The sequence below is a fragment of the Rhinolophus ferrumequinum genome (assembly GCF_004115265.2).
Source record: "Rhinolophus ferrumequinum isolate MPI-CBG mRhiFer1 chromosome 13 unlocalized genomic scaffold, mRhiFer1_v1.p Super_scaffold_3, whole genome shotgun sequence".
Lineage (NCBI taxonomy): Eukaryota > Metazoa > Chordata > Mammalia > Chiroptera > Rhinolophidae > Rhinolophus > Rhinolophus ferrumequinum.
This window is the reverse complement of record NW_022680356.1, coordinates 165,782-179,586: the sequence shown is the minus strand read 5'-3', so window position 1 is coordinate 179,586 and position 13,805 is coordinate 165,782. Positions and strand designations below refer to the sequence as shown.

Here is a 13,805-nt window from a genome sequence, read left to right as displayed (position 1 = left end):
GGTTATGGGGTCTGAACCAAACCTTGTAGGTGCGATTCAGGCTGATGTGGGAAAGGGCAAAGGAGTTCAAGGCAGCAGAACCCACGGGGAGCAGGTATGGGAAGGAGCCTGACGTGTGGGAGCCAAGGCCACCACCAGGCTTTGCAGGAGATCGGACCACACCGAGGGCACCCGTGTAACTCTCTCGGGAACTCACGAGCTCAAAGTCGGGGTGACTGTGCTGTGTGCACTTGGTGAACCCCCAGCCCTATGCGTTGGCCCACGTTGATACTTGATATTTGCCTGTCCATCCCCAGTCTCAGGATCAAAGATTCCTCGGACAGGCAGACACTTTTCGGGGTCTGCACACAGAAATCATGTCTGTGTGAGGGGGAAACGGAGGGCAATGGCCCCTTTCATTGCTGTCCCTTCATCTCTACTCAGCGGACATTTAGGAAGACAGGCCAGTTCCTGTGCACCGAGCCACAACCGGCACCTCCCGCCCCCCCACCCCTGCATCTCTAATCCCCTTGCCAGCTGCCCCCAGGTGTGAGGACCTCCTCCCTGTCTGTCCCCTCCCCAGCTGGGACAGTGAGAAGAAAGGAGAAGAGAGGAAGGAGGCGGGGCCTGGCCGGACAGCAAAGCAGAAGCATGAAGAAAATCAGAGTACCCCAAGTTTTATCCAGGACCCATGTTCAGATAAAGCTGAGCAATCCTTGAACTGGGACAAAGGCCACACTGGCCCTCAAGGCGCCCCCTTCATGTCACCCCCTTTTGAGAGACAGAAATGGTCCCTCATCTCCTACAGGATAAAGCCACCATCTGGCCCCTTCTCATCTCCTGTCTGTCACTGGCCCGCAGCTCTGGGCTCACACCCAGTGAGGCACCACTTCCCTTTTGCTCCCCAGCCACCTGCAGGACTGGCCACAGGCCACCTCTGTCGGAGCACTGGGACCCTCTACCAAGCGTCCCCTCTGTCAGGTGCTTTTCACATCCTGTCACAGTGTCACAGTCTTTCTTTTCATCCGGGGTTCAGAGTTCTTCAAGTGCAGGACCCAAGTCTTGCTGTTCTTTACCCTGGAACAAGATACAGTTCTTGACCAATTTGGTTTAATATAGGGTGAATGGATGTTTTCCCTTAATGTTTCTTAAACATTTTAGCCACAACTCTCCGTAAGAAATATTTTTCACATATAGTTCAGTTGACACAGACTCTCACACACACATACATCACAGAAACAAATGTGACAAGAAATAATACTGACTATGGTGGAGGCACCCTGAAATTTTCTCTTGCTTTTCCTTTTTCTAAGTGCTTGTTGGGACTGGAAGATGGAAAGCTGGGGTCCTAAAGCACAAAGAGACGCTGTCCTTGCCTCTTTCCAGCCAGATCGAATCAGGATGAAGCTGCACGGAGGGAGGGCCCCCAGCTCCGCTGTCAGCCCAGAGCCCTGACACGCAGCTCCGAGTGACAACAGCTAGGCCTGCCCTGTGTGATCCTCCTGTCCGGCCCCCCATGTCCTTCCTTCCTTCAGCCACCCCACCTCACAAAGCATTCGTCACCTGCCTGCGGCAAGGTAGTGTTGTGCACGAACCTCTCTTATCACACTGGACAGTTATGCAGGTCTTTCTTGCGGGCTGACTGCCTGGCTGAGCTCCTGAAGGGAGCCTGCCCTGGGGAAGCCGGGACACGTTTGCTGTGCAGCTGCACTGGGGTCTGCGGGCGCGCGTGTGTCCCCATTGCCTGGCAGAGGGCTGCAACCGAGAGAGGCAGGCCAGGGAAGCTGCCTTGAAGCCAGGTGGCCAGAGGTGCCCGGGTAAAGAGTGGTGACTGATACAACAGCGAACGTACAAAACTCAGTCATCTCTTCTGTTTGTATAGAAACCTGGCAATCAAGAAATTGAGATCACAAACCTGGGCTGTAGGGTGAACTTGGGCCTTCGGAAGTGGCTCTTACAACTGGAGTTGCTGGGTAACCAATGAGAATGGCAGGTGACAACCAACCCAGGGTCCAAATGTGACCTGCATCTTTCCCTGTGAGGTCACCAACCCTGGGGCCTTCCCTGTGGTTGTGCCACACCCTGAGCACATGTTGAGTGTCACACTGTGCGGAAGGGCCGTTACCCTGTCCTCCAACTCCCATCCTCCAACTCCCATCCGACAGATCAATGTTCCAGGTGGAAAATTTTGCAACTGTCAGAAACAACAGAGATCAGGTAACATGGATCACTACATTACATTGAGGACATAACTCACAGTAGGCAGAACCATCTTTCACAAAGACAATAAACGTTGAGAGCTGCATTTGGTAGAGGGCCCGTCACCTCAGGAAGGAACTGGGAAAGAACATTCCAGAATGTTCAGGAACATTCCAACTGGTTTCTGCTGGTGTTTGGGCCCCACTAACTTTGTGTCTGTCCTTTCAACCTTACTGAGTGCCTTCTAGGAGGAGGGTGTTGTGCTGTCTGCCGGGGGGGCGGAGGGGGAATTTAATTTTTAAAGTGAATTTGAGCAATTCTACAGATTAAAAATAAACTGGAAACTAATAACTATTCCTCTTAAGTGTCTGCCTAGATCTGCTCTGTCACATACCCTCACTGTGACCCATTGCACTCATTGTTTGTCACACACAGAAGAGAACCACTGCTTCCGTTCAAGTGAGCCGGCCCCGTGGGTGGGGGGCAGAGGGGTTGAGCCAACACTGGCTCAGCTGCCCACCACCCCTGTGGCCCTGGCAACGACTGACAGCTTCTGAGCCCCATTTCTTCTCATCTGTGGTGTTAGGATAACTGTGGGACTCCCCAGGCTGCTGCCAGGAGGAAACGAGGGGAGCAGCTGACATTCGTGAGGAAGTGGGCACGTTCTGAGGGGACCACACGAGCCTACTGGCTCCAGGGCACAGAAGGGACGTGGTGGTGATGAGCCAGGTGGGGTGAACTCAGTGGGAAATAAAGCTGGTGGACTGTGACCTGTAGGCAACGGTGGCGGGGGACTTCATGAAAGTGATGATTTTGCAGGTGAGTATGGCCCCTGTAAGGCTGGTTGGCAGTGGGGTGAGGCTGAGGGCTGGGGGTAGCTGAATGGTCAGTGGGTGAGCACTGGACGTAGGAGGCCGGGGACGAGGGCAGGGGCCGCAAGGAGGGTCAGACTGAGGCCCCCCACAGTGTCCTTCTCTCTGTCCCCCTCCGTATAGCAGCCTGTGTATCACCTGATCAGTGCATAAAAGGGCTCAGCAAAAGCCTCAGGTGACGGGTGCTGCCAGCAGGCCTCGCTGGCTTTGCAGGGCCCTGAGTCCGTTCTTCCTTTAGGATGCAAGTGAGAACAGCTGCTGCTGGTTCAACCTCACTGGAAGCTAGAGCCAGGTGGGAGCACCTGACACCAGGCGCAGCACAGCCCAGGGTGAGAAGTGGAAGTGACACCTCTGGGCCCCCTGAGGCCAGCTGCTCCCTCTCCTCCAGGCCAAGGAAATCGGGTCACCCTGCCCCCATACACTGCTGGGCAGCCCCTGGGTGAGCTTCTCCACTCAGTCACTTTGCCGTGGGCTGGGTTTGGTCTACACAGCCCCTCCCATGATGTCACATACCTCCCTTGCTCCCTTTCTACCTCCTGTATTTGCCTAAGCGGCCAATGGCGCCAGACCCAACTGTGGGGCAGAATCTGTCCCACTGAGGTGGCTGCACTGGGGTGTGTGGGGAGCGTAGAGGGGATCTCGCAGAAAGAAGGTGGGCACGATGGGAAAGGTGTGTGCTCCAGAGTGAGGATGACGCCCAGAACCAGGAAAGGTGTGGGGGCGCGTGCTGAAAAGAGACACTCAATTGGGAGGAATTGTAAAGGCTGTGGAGACTCACGCAGTGCGGACAGTGAAGGGTTCAAAGGACAGGAGGCGCGAAACCTCCGAGTGTCTGACGGACATGGCTCTAGTTGTTCACACGGACGTCATGACAAGATGGCTGATCATGGGGTGGGTGACAAGCTGAGAATCTTTGGTTTAAGGGTGTGAGTTTGATGGAAGTTAGAGCTGTGGACCGGGGGTCCCAGCGTGACACAGTGGGGAGGCAGCCAGGGAGGAAGCCTGACGGGCTGGGGAGGGAGGCACGGTGCCAGCCGGGACAACAACCTTAGGAGAGGGCCGGGCAGAGCCAAGGCTGGGGTTTCGCAGGGTGATGGGGAGGACAGGTGGGAGGAAGGCAGGTAATGACATTATCTCAGGCGTGTGGGGCACACAGAAGTGACAGTGGGGGCAAGAGGAAGCTCGTGAGTTTGAAGGCAGAAGGCAAGGAGACAGAGAGAGGGAAGCACTGACTCAGCCGAGGAGACAGGAGAAGAGGAAGGGCCAGACAGAGGAGCACCCGCAGCCCCGGCCCGTGCTGGGCCCCAGGGTCCTGGATCTGCAGCCAGGCTGTCAGCCAGACTTGGCACCTTCGGGGACCCAGAACACCAGCAGTTGTCCTCCCTTTTGCCCTGGGTTCCTGTCTCCTTTGTCCACCAAAGGCCCATCAGAACTGGTAGCTAAGGGTCATCCAAGGGTTGTAAACATTACCGAGCCCTCTGACAGCCCATTTTTTAGATGCCCCTGACATAAGCAGACAGATGGCAGCAAAAGGAATAAGCAGAGGGATGGCCCAGCAAGGACTGGGTTAGTCATCCGAGCCCTGGCAGCCAGCGCGCGGCCAGCCTCTGCTGTGCGCTAACTCCAGACGAAAGGTCTGAGCCACGAAGTCTGTCTCTGCAGGGCCCGGTAACCCACGCTGGCCCCAGGCCCCAGCAGCGTGCCAACAGGCCTGTGGGCAGCCAGGCAGCGACTGTGAGGGTGACCTCACTGGAAAAGCAATCATCGGCCCCAGTGAAGGGGGTGCTGGCAGCTGGGCAGGCAGGACGCTCTGGAGAGTGGTGACTGAGGGAGGAAAGAGGACTTGACGAGCTGGGGGACACAGGCTCGTGCAGGGATGACAAGTACAAAGCTGAGAGCCGAAGGGGAGGCAAAAGCCTTTCCTGCTGAGTGAGAGTGGAGAGAGGCTTAGAGGGAGCTGATTTGGTGAGGAGCTGTGTGTGGGCCCTGAGACCCCGGCCAGGTGTGGCCTGAAGCCGTCAGAACACCCCCAGCCTCGTAACTGGCATTTTCTCTTCTGTGCTGGGTGGGCGGGCATCTACACTGGTGCAGTTTGGAGATACTGTGCAAGATGAAAACCTTCGCCCAGCTGCTTCTCTCACACTAGGACACACACAGACACAGACACACACACACACACAGACACACACACACACACACACACCCCATCATGGGCTGTTGTGCAGATATTAAAAGACAAGAATCAGGCTCTGTGTGCTGAGGCATACAAAGGTTTCTGAGACAAGGACAAGTGAAAAGAATAAGTCACATACCTGTGCATGGCATGATTTTATTTCTGAAACAAGAAAAAATGGTATCTATTATATTCTAGAAAAACATAAATACCTCAGACGTTTGTGTGTGTACATTACAAGAATTTTTTTTAAACAGCAATTTATTGAGGTGTGATTGACATACGAAAAGCTGCACACATTTAAATACAACTTGATGAGCTCACAAGAAGTGTTAGTAGTAGTTGTTTTGGGGGTTAGATTAGAAAGTTGGGGTTCTAAAGAGGGGCACTTTTATCCTAATACTTCTCTGTATAGTGTAGTTTAACACGAGAACATATCATTTAGCCCGAGAGTTTCAGTGACCACATTTGGTGAACGGAATAGTCAGAACACAAGTCTGATCAGTATAGATTCTTATGGGGACAAGGGGACAGAATACAATGAGATCGTCCTGGTATGTGAAGTTCTCTCTCTGTCATCTGGGCCCAACAGCTCCACCCTGTGAGTCACACCGTGGTTTAAATCTGGAGGCCACTGTGGGATGGGGGGAAGGACACCGGGTGGGGTCATTGACTCGTCCAATGCCTGCAGGGAGGGCCCCCGGCACCGACCTCAGGCCTCTCACTTCCCTGCACGAAGGGGTAACGACACTCGCTTTGCCCAATCACAGCGTTGTGAAGGTACCTGGAACCAGGAGGGGGAGAGCCCTATACACAAATTTATGGTTTTTATAAATCACCGTCAGAGGCATTATCCAAGGTCACAGTTACAAAGTTCAATTTCCTGCAGGTGGTGGGTGTGGAATAAATTAAGTGGGTAGTCCTCAAATGAATATATTTTCGGGTAACAGTAAGTTGACCCCAGGAATAAAGTCACTTTTGGAAAATAAAACTAGGAAGGATCTGTACATAGTGGATGAGACCACCAATTACAGAGGCATTTCCCCCTAAAAGACGGTGAATGTAGTTTATAGAAAACCTGGGAACCCCCAAACCCAATTAGTGTCCCAAGGTAGAGGGTCCTTGCTGAATGTCAGTACAATGCTAAGCTCTTTACATATTTCATCCTTGTGACAAGCCTGTTACCTCCACTTTACAGGACTGTGAGGCACAGAGAGGTTTAGTCATTTTCCCAAGGTCACAGCAGGTAAATGGTAGACGCAGTGTTCAGCCTTTAAGTAGTCTTGAGCCTGTGCGCTGAACGACTCCTTAGCTGAAATGGTAGGAGTGCTGGCTCAGGAAAATAAGACTTAATATAGAAAAAGTGGTGGTTTTTCAACATCCGACTGAAAAAGAATGTGTTAATGAAGTTTCTAAACTTACCAGGTAACAAGAATCTTTATTCTTGTAGTTATGCCCCACATAACGATGTTTTGGTCAACCACGTACTGTGTACACCATGGTGGTGCCATCCGATTATAATGGAGCTGGAAATGCCTGTTGCCTAGTGACGTCACGTGTGTCGCAATGCTGGTGTATACAAGCCTGCCGTGCTGCCAGTCGTCTGGAGTAGAGGGCATATGATTTTGTACCATACAGAATACGTGACAGTAAACAATGTACAGGTTGATGTATTTACTGTAATTTTATCATTTTAGCGTGTACTCTTTTGACATATAAAGACAAGTGTGGTGGAAAACAGTATGCCGTCATACAGGAATGCACACCAAAGAGGCAAAAGGAAATTGCAGAACCGCCAAGAAAATGCACCATGAAGGGCTTAGCAGGAGCTCTGCAGGCTCAACAAGCTCCTTAAAAAGTCTGGATACATGGGGGCCGGCCCGGGGGCTCAGATGGTTGGAGCTCTGTGCTCCTAATGCCGAAGGCTGCAGGTTTGATTCCCACATGGGCCAGTGGGCTCTCAACCACAAGGTTGCCGATTTGACTTCCGCAAGGGATGGTGGGCTGCGCCCCCTGCAACTAGCAACGGCAACTGGACCTGCACCTGAGCTGCGCCCTCCACAAAACTACGATTGAAAGGACAACAACCTGACTTGGAAAAAATCCAGAAGTACACACTGTTCCCTAATAAAGTCCTGTTCCCCTTCCCCAGTAAAATCTTTAAAAAAAAAAAAAAAAAAAAGTCTGGACACATGGACCCAACACCGAAAGGTTTCCATCATGGAGAGGGGTGTTCATGGCACTTTACTTGCTTACAAGAAAATCTGTAAAAGAAAAAAACCAAAGCAAGCCACCGGGAGCGTTTCTGCAAAGAGTGACATGTCTATAAGAAGAGCCCCAGGCACGTCCTTCAGGTGTTCCAGAAGGCACCCTGCCATCATAGATGGAAACTCCGTGGGTGTTATTGCCCAAGACCTTTCAGTGGGACAAGGTGTGGTAGTAGAGACAGTGATACTGATGACCTTGACCCTCTGTGGGCCGAGGCGTGTGTGTGTGTGTGTGTGTATTTTAGTTTTTAACAAAAAAGGTTTGAAAAGTAAAAAAAAAAAATTAATAGGAAAAACTTATAGAATGATATAAAGAAAATATTTTTTACATTTTACAGCTGTACAATGTGTTTGTGTTTTAAGCTAAGTGCTATTACAATAGTCAAAAAGTTAAAAAAGTTAAAAAGTGTATAAGGCAAAAAGTTACAGTAAGCTAAGGATGACTTCTTACAGACAGAAAAATGCATTTATAAATGTGGAATAGCCTAAGTGCACAGTCATGTCCCGGCTGTCACATCCAGTCCCCACTCACCCACTGACTCACGCAAAGTGACTGCCAGTCCTGCAGGCTCCATTCACAGTGAGTGGCCTGTCAGGTGTGCCAATTGTTGTCTGTTATACTGTATCTTTCTGTGCCGTGTCTACGTTTAGCTGTGTTTAGATACACAAATACTTGCTGTAAGTCACCCTGTGATGTTCACATGAATACGGAGTCACCTAATGACGGACTTCTCAGAACGTTACAGACTAAGAAGCAATTACGGCCGTTAGGCATAACTGTAATTGCTTCTCCGTGTAATGCACATGTGAACCACAGGGACCTTGTTAAAATGCAGACTCAGCTTCAGCAGGTTTGGGTGGGGCCGGTGACCCCACAAGGCCCGGGGCACAGGACAGAGGGTCCCCCCACTGGAAACAGATTCCCCCATTGAAAAAGAAAGTGGGTTCTACTCAGAACCTCAGTTTCCCATGAGGCAGTCCCCAACAGCTAAAGCCCCGCTTTGGGCCTGCAGACACCTGAATTTCTGGGCCTGCAAAGCTGAGGTGACCAGGTGCTGTTCAATCACCCAAGACAGACAGCTTTTCCCCAGCTTTGCCCACCGAACCCTGACGGGCTCTTCTCCAAGAGCGAGGGGCCCTGAGCTGGCCCGGGTTGGGCGGTCCTGAGATGGGTAGGAGGCTCTGCAGTGTGGGTGGATGGTGGGACGCGTGTCCTGGCACAGTCCCTTGGCTCTGGAAATGTTTGCTGCGAGAGATGACAAATAAAGGAGTCCTGGAAGATGGGCTGTGTGGCGGGCACAGGAGTGGGAGGTCTGGTGGAGGCGAAAGGTTGACTTTGCTCCTTGGGAATGGTGTTTATGGCTGGTCCTCCGTGTGAAATTCTAGGTGAGGAGTCTGTTTTCTGAGGGAATGGTCTGGTCAATCTCACGGACCCACCAAACCACAGCAAGCGCACTGTTTGCTGAGTGAGTGATGGAAGAAGAGCTGGGGGAGTGAAGGAATGCCTGAAGCTGTTTGGGGGGCTGCGTGGATGACTCACATCCTGCTGCCCACTCACTTTCCGAAACCACGCGTCGCCAGGGTGTGGTGGAAGGAGCTGACCCCACTGCCCTTCAGCTGCAGGATCTTCACTGTACAGTTCCTGGGCTTCCAGCAAGTTAGTTGCCTATCTTCCCTGCTTCCTGGTATGAGCCGAGAATTTGGGCCGTCGAGAAAATGGAGTCTCAGTTTAGGTCTCCGGAGAGGTCATTTTAAAGATGTGTTCAAGGACAGGGTTGTTCTGACACTGGCTCAGAGGGAAACATTGGAGCTGCTTCATGTCTGAGAGCTGTGCTTCTGCCCCCGTCTGGGTCCCACGCCACATCATGCCCAAGCGTGTGACCTCAAAACCAAAGAGAAGAGGCCAGGCGGCAAGTGTTCCGGGAGGGGTACATGAAGTCTGGAGTGGATGGACCTGCCCCCGAGTCGGCAGAGGGACAGACCCGTCTGCCTGGCGTAACTGAAATCCAGCTCTTTAAGGCTCTGGGATAGGGCCTGAAACCTCTCCAAGCAGTGAGTGTCCACACTGGAGCTCAGCCGTCTGAGCCTGAGAGTGCCCTCCGCCACACTCTCCCTCTGTCCAGAACTTTCCGTGGAACTTGTGGGCAATGCCATGGAAACTGGGCGCCCAGTCCTGTTTGATGGGGAGTGAGGCAATGTTTGAAGATAGAGGCTGGCCACATCCAGAGCAGGTGGGAAAGGGTGTAGTGACAGTGATGTGTGGTCCTGAGACATTATTTTGAATCTGTTGCTGTGGGAACTGACCACAGGTGGGTGTGAGACAGACTTATTTTCTTGAGAACTCTCAAGAGAAGTTTTTCAGTAACTTAAGTAACGGTCACGCTGCTTGTCAACTTAATTTCTGGAGAGAACACACGCTCTCGCCTCCTGCCTCTTCTTACCCTCGGGAAGCTGGGGACTATTTGGAGTCAGGTCTCCTAGAAATGCCCTTTTCTATTCCAGCAGGGTCTGAGAAGGCTTAAAATACAGGCTGTAAAGCAATCAAGTCAACAAAAATAAGGAGGAAAGAAAAGGAAGTGAACGCATTAATCTGAGTGCAAGCAAGTGAGATTTAACACCTAACGGCATCACACTGGCCTGTGTACTTACTGTTTCCCCCAAAATAAGATCTAGCCGGACAATCAGCTCTAATGCGTCTTTTGGAGCAGAAATTAATATAAGACCCAGTCTTATAACATATAAGTTATATGTTATAACTTATAGTAAAAAAAAGACCGGGTATTATATCATATCATCATATATCATATCATATCATATCATATCATATAAAGACCCGGTCTTATAGTAAAAAAGACTGGGTCTTATATTAATTTTTGCTCCAAAAGATGCATTAGAGCTGATTGTCCAACTAGGTCTTATTTTTGGGGAAACACGGTACTGACAGCCGGGAGAAAGCACTTACACACTTGAACTTTGTTAGGTTCTTCACTGCGGCTTTATTGCCTGTACCTGTTTCTTTGCTTGTAAAATAAGGTGAGAGTGTCATCAGAGGTGCATTGAGAGTGTCCAGTGAGCTATATAATGCCTGCACAGAACCTGAGACAGTGCCCACTGTACACACAGGTATTACTGCCTCATTCACCTGGGGCTGCAGCCAAGAGCAGGGCAGGGGTGGGTGGAGCGGACGTGGCTCTCCCACCTTCTCCTCCCTGTCCATGTCCTGACAGATGGCCTCTGAAATTGCCTTTGACCCTGGTCTGGCCCTCTCCTCCAAGTGGACTATTTCCAGGATATTCGTTTCACGCCCATCCAATGGTGACCTCACACACATTTCCTTGACTGCATGTCTGAGCTCAGGAAGTGCACAAGTGGCATTGTCGCCCGTTTGTCACTCGTGCATCTGGAGGGGCTGGCAGGTCTGCTTCCCCAGCTCTCAGCCACTCAGCTCCATCGCTGAGTCAGGGCAAATGGACACATGTCCAGGAAACTCCAAACCCGGTGCCCAGCTTGTCCAGCAGCACCTACAGGATATCCCGGTCCATTCTCTTTGAGAATGAGGGTGGGAGGGACCCTCAGACTCACGGGCTCAGTGGCAGTGACTCACCAAAAATCCTGTGGGCAGTCAGGTCTGGGCCAGGCCCAGGCCTCTCACCCCTGGTCCAGTGAGCTTGTTCATGTGCCCTGTGCCACCAACCCCCACAAAGGCAGCAGGTCCATTTTTGTGGCCCTTTGATCTCGATCAGGAATGGGAGAAGTTTGAAAGAGCTTGGTCCAGATGGCAGCTCTGACACTGGACACACTTCATTTTAAATGTGAGCCGTGCATAGTAGGCCTTGCTGAATAAAGACAGACAGAGCACTGAGATGGCACCAGCCACGCTGGTCACCTGTAGAAAGGCTTTACATCCACTGATGGAGTCTTTGCAACTGCCCCTGGGACTCAAAACCTTGCCCCTTTGCCATGAGGGCACTGAGGTTTGCCCATGGTCACATGACTAGCGAGTGGTCTATGTGCTTAAGCACTAGAATGAAGGGCCTCCCTAAGATCCTAGAGGGCGTGCCCACACTGTAATTCTAATGGAGAAATGCGCCCTTAGGATCTCTATCATCTTTCCAAAGTCCTGCCCTGTCAGAACTAGCAGCACCAGTGTGTGAACTGGGGGTCCTCACACCTCCTTCTTTCCACTGTCAAGGCACTGTAACCTCTCTCCACAGGGCAGGATGACGGCATCCTGACCAAGGCAAGCCCAGGTCTCCAAGGGCCTCTCCCTGCAGATGAGGTGGCCAGGACCCACCGCCACCCCCCACTTTCCCTTTTAGCCCAGTTGGCAGAGGCCAACTCTGATTGTCCCAGGAGAAAGGATGAGATCATTGTAGAGCTCAGAGATGTGGACAGAATTCAATTGTAACACAAGGGGATTCCCGCCGGGTCTCCCACTCCCAGCAAACAGAACCAAGGGGCCTGAGTGCTCCCTCACCTGGCTGGATGTTCACACGGCTGCCCCACCACCTCACACACAGGCTGTCCAACAAGTGTTTGCCAACTGAAAGAGCTAATAGCACAGATGGACAGAAGGCAAAAAACAGACTGGGAAAAGTTCTTGGCAATTTCTTCACAAATAACTGCTTTAAAAGTCGTTTTAGATGGCAGAACTTGTAGCACCTTTAACAGATCAGTCCTTTTAGTCAACGTTTTCATAACCTTGGAATGAAGGGTGAAGGGAGGGGAACATTTTAAAGGTGCCAGAATTACATCGCAATTGCACTCCAGGGTCAGTGCTCCCGGACATGCACTTTCTTTTCCCTAAGACGACCTTGGGACTTGGAGCTTTGCACATTACTCATGTAACTCCATCACAGGTAGGTCAGTGGGTGCTCAGTGTAAACCTCCACAGGTGACCCAGACATAGCAATGATTTACAGATGTGCAGTCTTTGTTTCTGCTATTCAGCTCTTGGCTGCTACAGATGGCAAAGGGGGATGGGGGCTCCAGAACATTCTAAGCCTGGGCAGTTTTTCTGGTTGGAATTCTTTAATCTCACAACCCTGACAAGAGGCCAGACCTTAATCCCCCATAGCATGATTAGTTGTTTTGATCTTAAGCCCCATAATGAAATGCCCCCAAATGTGCAGAGTAAATTTTATTAATGTGAAAACTAACTACATTACCGACTATGTAGGGACCAGAACTCAATTCATTTTCCAGGATGCAAAGAGAACATGCTTTTCCATCCTCTTCTACATCCTACAACAGGAATATCCACGGAAAGAGCTAAACGGAAGTCAGCATTTACTGAACATTTTTGAGTTCTAGTCGCACTCACACACGGTGACATTGAATTCCCGCTAACAGTTTACAATCGGAGATCTGGGACTCGCTCCAGGTGACGCACTGCAGCGAGTAGGAGCCAGGACTGGACTCCGAAGCGGCGTCTTTCCCCCAGCGCACCGTTGTGGCGCTGAAATCGCAGGCGTCCGCGGGGGTCGGTGACCTGGAGCGTCCTGGGGCCCCCGAACCCTCCCCGGGACGGCCTGGTCCTCGTGACTGCCCACTCTGCGTCCGCCAGGTGCGCGACTGCGGAAGCGAGGCCACCCCGTGAGCCCCTCCCTCCCCCCTCCCCTCCGCCACTGGCGCAGGGCAGCGCCCGTCTGGCCAAGGGCATCGCAGGGGCGACCGCATGTCAGGGCTGGACCTGCAGCCCCGGGCGCCAGCAACCCGCAGCGTCATCGGCCAGGTGTGGCCTCCGGACGCAGCGGGCCCCACGTGCGCTCGAAGTGCGGCTTGGGGCGCGGCCAGTTCCGTAAATCGGAGCCCTCAGGAAGAAACAGGAACGACCGTGGCAGCGGCCTCTACCACCCAGCAGAGGACCCTCGTGGTCAGCAGGCTGCTCAGCCAGACCCGGTGGAGACGCCGGGAGCGGCCGCTAGTCTACCAACCACGCGACCAGTAGCTCTTGGGGACCGGCCAATGAGCGCGGTGGTCAGGCTCGTCCGCTGGGCCCCCCGGGCCGGCGGGCGTGCGTCATCGGGGGCGGGGCTCCAGGCTGGCGCGCGCGCGGTGGGTCACGTGGGCCGCGCGCCGGTTATAAGGAGGGGCGGCGGCGGGTGCCGTCAGAGTGATGGCTGCCGGCGCGCGCTGCGTCTTCCTTCTGCTCCGCTGTTGAGGCGCCGCGCTGCTCCCTGGAGATCCCTGCCCCGCCTGTCCACCGAGTGCTCACCGCCTGGACCTCTCCGTCCCTGCGCGGCCCTCGTCTCCTGTGGTGAGTGGGGCGCCGCGGTGACCGGCGTTTTCTCCCCGGACGCGCGGGCAGGGAAG

General features: G+C 52.7%; 1 protein-coding gene across 2 annotated transcripts in view; it reads left to right on the top strand.

Moving 5' to 3' along the window:
- Positions 1-13,139: 13,139 nt before the first annotated feature.
- Positions 13,140-13,805, top strand: part of SLC20A1 (solute carrier family 20 member 1) — a 42,988-nt gene continuing 42,322 nt past the window's right edge. The window contains exon 1 of one of the 2 annotated variants that reach the window (XM_033100883.1): positions 13,140-13,749. The gene's annotated coding sequence lies outside the window, so the exon portion shown is untranslated. The remainder of the gene's footprint in view (positions 13,750-13,805) is intronic. The other variant, XM_033100882.1, reaches the window with a different exon arrangement.